This window comes from Mastomys coucha, unplaced genomic scaffold, assembly GCF_008632895.1.
Source record: "Mastomys coucha isolate ucsf_1 unplaced genomic scaffold, UCSF_Mcou_1 pScaffold15, whole genome shotgun sequence".
Lineage (NCBI taxonomy): Eukaryota > Metazoa > Chordata > Mammalia > Rodentia > Muridae > Mastomys > Mastomys coucha.
Window position 1 is genome coordinate 78116272 of NW_022196897.1, and position 5543 is coordinate 78121814.

At 47.7% G+C, this 5543-nt stretch overlaps 1 pseudogene; it reads left to right on the plus strand.

The window, feature by feature from the left end:
• Positions 1-490: 490 nt before the first annotated feature.
• LOC116091735 lies at positions 491-4487 on the plus strand (annotated as a pseudogene).
• Positions 4488-5543: the final 1056 nt, after the last annotated feature.

Consider the following 5543-nt stretch of genomic DNA (forward strand, 5'->3'; position numbering starts at 1 on the left):
CTCTGGGTTCCTTAAACGTACAGCAGTCTCTTAAGGTGTCGGGACACTGACTGTGTTCCTCAGAGTCCCTCCCCCTCCAGTCTTTACCTGACTAAGTCCTCATTTTCTCCAAAAGCCTCCTTTGACTCCCATAAGCTGGGTCAGAACCCTTCTAGGTTCTTGTCTTTCTTTCCCATATCTCTCACTGAAGGTTCTTGAGCGCCTCCTGTCCCAGAAAGCTGACCATTTCCCTGAGGGCAGAAGCCATATCTGCCATGTTTCCTACTCTATTTTCAGTACTGAGGACAGAGCCTGGCACACAGTAGGTACTCACACTTAGGCTTGTGGTATCCAAGCTGTACTTGGAAATAAGAGTTCACCAATAGTTTAGATACAGGCCCACTAGATGAGTGGTTTTGAACCCAGTGACACACTGGCCATCTGGGGACATCTTTGATTGCTATGACTGAGCATGTGCACGCTACTGGCATTAAGGAAAGAGAGACCAGATATGCTGACTATCCTTCCAAGCCAGGGCAGTTCCCCACAGAATATTATCCAGCCCAACGTGTCAATAGTGTTGAAGCTGAGAAAGCTGGCTGGAGAGACAGGCAAGTCAGCTGGCACAGTTCCGTTCCAATGTGGCCCAAGTGAGCAAGAGCAGAAGCATAGTGACTGTCATAAGAAATACGGACTTGTGATGTGTAGCCAGGAACCACCTTGGACTGGGCCTCAGTCAAAGGGTCCAACACCTTGGGCGGTTTCCCCTCAACTGAACTCCAGGCCATCAGCCCAGCCGGCCCAGCCTGGCGCTTGCCTCTCTCTGACTCACCCCATTTGGATTTCTCCCACTGTTTAGTGGAAGGGTACCACTTTCTTCCCACCCCATCTGCCTCGCTGATTATTTTCAGCTTGGCTTGCTGAGGCTCAACGCTGCAATTACTCACCAACCTCAATGGCTCCTTCTGAAAATAACATTTGGGTGGAAGGAAACCTCAGTCTGGTGGGCTGGATTTTATACGAAATAGTTAAAGTATGGGTGTGGGGATGGGGGTGGGGACGAGGGCAAGGGAGGGGCTCAGTGGTACAATTAAGAGAAGAATCTGGAAGAAAGAAAGTGGAGAGATGGAAGGGGTGGCAGTGGTAAGGGCTGTTGCAGAGAGAAAGCAGGCCTCCCGGACAGGGGTCCTTCTTCAAGAAGCTGCATGCCAAGTCTTCATGCATGCTTCTAATTGAAGGTTCTGTTTGCTGTAATAACTTGTCCCCTCCCCTGATCTCTGAGGCCTGGGAAATCCATGTCTGCCTGGGGCCAGAAGAATTAAGTCTATGGACATACCAATCTTTATCCAAGCTAGTGACCAAATTTTCCAAGCCCTAAATAGGAGACACATGGCTGACATAGGATTTTTGTTCTCTTTCCAGGAGAGGATGGGATTCTGGGATATGTAGTTTCCTGTTGGAGGCACAGAGGTCCTTGTACTCACAAAGAAGCACTCAGAGAACCAGGAATGCTAATCTTGAAGGGGGGGTCTTCTCAATAGAGGAGATAAAAGTCAAATAGCTGCATTCCATCCAGAGAGCTGGGAGTGGATTTTGTTAACAACCTGGTGACCTTTCTGCTATCTGGGGAGGCAGACCTCACCCACCTTTTGCTATAGAGGCAGACCTTATCCAAATCCCCCACCATGATTATCTCAGACTCTTCCCCCCTAGATCATTACCCCTTCTTAGGAGAGATGTCACATGGACTTTGTGGCCTGCTGACCTCTATGCTATTGTTCAGAGACCACACTAGATTCTAGGCCCTTTAGCTATAGAACCCACGCTCACAGTCACACGTACTTTCTAAAGGACTTTCTACTTGGTCACACCTTAAACTTTATTGTACACCTGGAATTGGATTGCTTGGACTGATTGTTGCCTGGAAGCCTTTTTTCTCCAGTTTGTATTGTACTTCAAATATGCTGACTGACCACCTGGCATCAGACTCCCCAAAGTCTGAGCCAGGTTGACAAAGTCAACCTGCATCTCATTTCCCTTCTTATCTCTTCATGAGGTTCACTTCCATGACACCTGCAGGGACCCCATCAGTTTCCAGGCTGGTAAGTGGAATTTCTGAGTGATTCTGTAGCCAGTAGAGGAGAGTAGAGGAGGGGTGGTAAAGGGCTCGCTGTGCAGCATGAGAATCTGAGTTTGGATCTGCAGCACCTACATACAAATCTGGATGAGGTAGTGTGCATTTGTAACCGCCCAGCACTACGGGGGAAGCAGGCACATCCTGGGGGGCTTACCATTCTAGCCACATGTCAAGCTCCAGGTTCAATGAGAGACCCTGGAGAGAGAGAGAGAGAGAGAGAGAGAGAGAGAGAGAGAGAGAGAGAGAGAGAGAGAGAGAGAAATTGAGCTATTGAGACAGACACCTGATGTCAATACACATGCATGCATGCATATCACATGCACACACACACACACACACACACACACACACACAGAGAGAGGATTCTTGAAGAAATTATATATTTATGAGTTACTTTGGTTCAGAGAAGAAAATGATAAAGCCAAAATGGAAAACCATGTCCCAACCCTTGCTAGGTGAAGGGGAGGTATATGTAGAGAGGCATGGATTAACTGGAAGTCCAAGGAGGCAGGGACCAGGGAGAAGAGAAGGCTGTGTGAGGCAAAATTTGGAAAGAAGTGTGGGAACAGTTCTACAGATAACTTAAAAGCTTATTTCTGGAGTTTAATTCCAGATGGTTTAAATGCCTGGGTGGGCTCCAGTGGCAGCTTAGGCTCTTCTGGCCCTCCATTTTCACACTTGCTAAGGTTAAGTAGGGCTGCGGCTTCCTGTGGCTGTGAAGATGGCTGAGGAGACTGTGCATTTGGGGTGTACTAAGCAGCTGATGCTTCAGGATGCTGCTGTGGTAAGCATGTGGGAGGCCTGGGGCCCAGTGTGTCTGGTCTGGGAGATTCCTGAGTTCAGGTCATCACCTTCATCATCATTTTTCACCCCTCATGTCACCAAGCAAAAGCCTGTGGGGAACTTTTCAGACTCAGTACACTGGGAGTCTCAGACAGGCCAGAAGGTCCTTCTGTGTTCTCTGGGGGATGTTTCCATCTCTCTGGGACAGGGAAGGAAGGACCTTTCTCTATTCAGGGTTCACTCTGCTTGGTGGCTCAACATGATTTTAATGGGTGTCATTTTCCCTTGTCCCCAGATTCTGAGAGAGGGGCTGGAGATGCAGTGGCAAGCCAGATAAGGGTTGTGTGCTTGAGGAGCTTCTGGTCCAGTGGGGAAGCAGCTCTTTGCAGTGCAGTGATTAATTGCCACAATCCACACAGGAGCCAAAGCCAGAGCACACTGGGACGGAGTCCTCAAACCCACCTTACTTTAGACAAAAGGAAACCCCATTGTAGAAGAGTGTGGTAGGCTGGGAAGCGAGTACTAAGTTGGCTAGATCAAAAGTGTAGGAAGAAACTATTACTGGGGCTGGAGAGATGGCTCAGCACTGGCTTATCTTCCAAGGGATCTGGGTTCAATTCTTAGCACCTACACAGGAGCTTGCAACCATTTTGTAACTCTAGTTCCAGGGAATAAGATGTCTACTTCTGGCCTCAGGACAGACAAGTGGTGCACAGGCATGCATGCAGACATACACACACACGCACAAGCACATACACATACACGCACACACATACACACACACCAAAAATAAATTAAACTGTATGAGTAGATAATTAATCTTTAAAAAGAAAAAAAAAAAAGGCTTTTCTTTTTCTCTCCACCAGCCGAGCCCAAAGGAAAGAAGGCCAAGGGGAAGAAGGTGGCCCAGGCCCCTGCTTTAAGAAACAGGAGATCAAAAAGGTGGTCAATCCTTTGTTTGAGAAAAGGCCCAAGAACTTTGGCATTGGGCAAGCCATCCAGCCCAAAAGAGATCTAACACGCTTCATCAAATGGCCCCGATACACCAGGCTGCAGCGGCAAAGAGCCATCCTCTATAAGCAGTTCAAAGTACCTCCTGCCATTAACCAGTTCACCCAGGCCCTGGACAGGCAAACAGCTACTCAGCTGCTTAAGCTTGCCCACAAATACAGGCCAGAGACAAAGCAGGAGAAGAAGAAAGGCTACTGGCCTGTGTTGAGAAGAAAGCTGCTGGCAAAGGGGATGACCCAACTAAGAGACTGCCTGTCCTCCGAGCAGGAGTCAATACAGTCACCACCTTGGTGGAGAACAAGAAGGCTCCGCTGGTGGTGATTGCCCATGATGTAGAGCCCATTGAGCTGGTGGTTTTCCTGCCTGCCCAAAGATAGGGGTCTCCTACTGCATCATCAAAGGAAAGGCCAGGCTGGGGCGCCTGGTCCACAGGAAGACATGCACCACTGTTGTCTTCACACAGGTTAACTCGGAAGACAATGGTGCTCTGGCTAAGCTGGTGGAAGCTATTAGGGCCAATAATGACAGATTAAGACGAGATCTGCTGCTACTGGGGAGGCAGCGCCCTGGGTCCTGAGTCTGTGGCTCGCATTGCCAAGTTGGGAGAGGCAAAGGCTAAAGAACTCGCCACTAAATTGGGTTAAATGTACACTAAGTTTTCTGTTCATAAATATAATTACAAATTAAAAAGAGAAAGAAGGGAAGGAAGGAGGGGGGGAACTTCTGCTGTGGGCATTACTCAGTTAAGGCAACAAAAAGGCCAAGTCAGCAATTCACAGCAGAGTTAGTACAGAGCCCCGGCTGAGGTAACCCCTGCCCTCCTATGCCACAATTTCCTTGACAACAGATTTTTGGAGGTCTTCATCCAGACCCTGGCATTTGAGCTTGTTTTAGAAGAGGGGTGAGGTTTGGAGAAATCTTTGGGTCCTTCTTGCATTGAGCTTTTGAAGGAAGGCTTTGAAATCATCAGGCTAGTGGACTTTGTCTCTAGTTTTGTGATCTCAAGCAAATTGCTTAACTTCTCTGGGCTTCCCTTTTCCTCTCTGTAAAGATGTAGAGAGCACCCACTACCTGGGGCATCAGGAGGCTGTAGAATGTGTAGAATGTGTACAATGCTTCAAGTAGTCCTGGAAACGCTGACAAACCTCAGTCCGATGGTCATTATTACCTCCATATACCCCACCCCCCATGTGGTAGGTAAGACAATTTTAGCTAACAACAACAAACATTTTTGATTTGAATAGTTCTGAACTTATTTTCAGGCTATGGTTTCTCTAATGTTATCGCTTAGGGCAAGGGTACATAAAAAGAGAATCGATTTAAAGTTAATTTAGAGAAACAGTTAATAAAATAAAAGCAAATTACAATCTATAATACCGGAGGAATGTGTGTATGGAAGACAATCGTCTTCCTCTGAATCGTCAGACATCTGAACATACTGATGTGACATGTTACCTCCGGAAAGTTACATTCAGGGCAAGACAGGTGGGACAGCAGCAGAAACCCGGAGGCTCGGAAAGAGAGGCCGACTCAAAAGCCAGCTAGCGCTTTAACTTCTCTCTTCAGGCTCCGTTTGGGATGATTCGGGCCTCTCTCTCTCTTTTTTTCTTTTTCTTCCTTTCCTTTTTCTTTC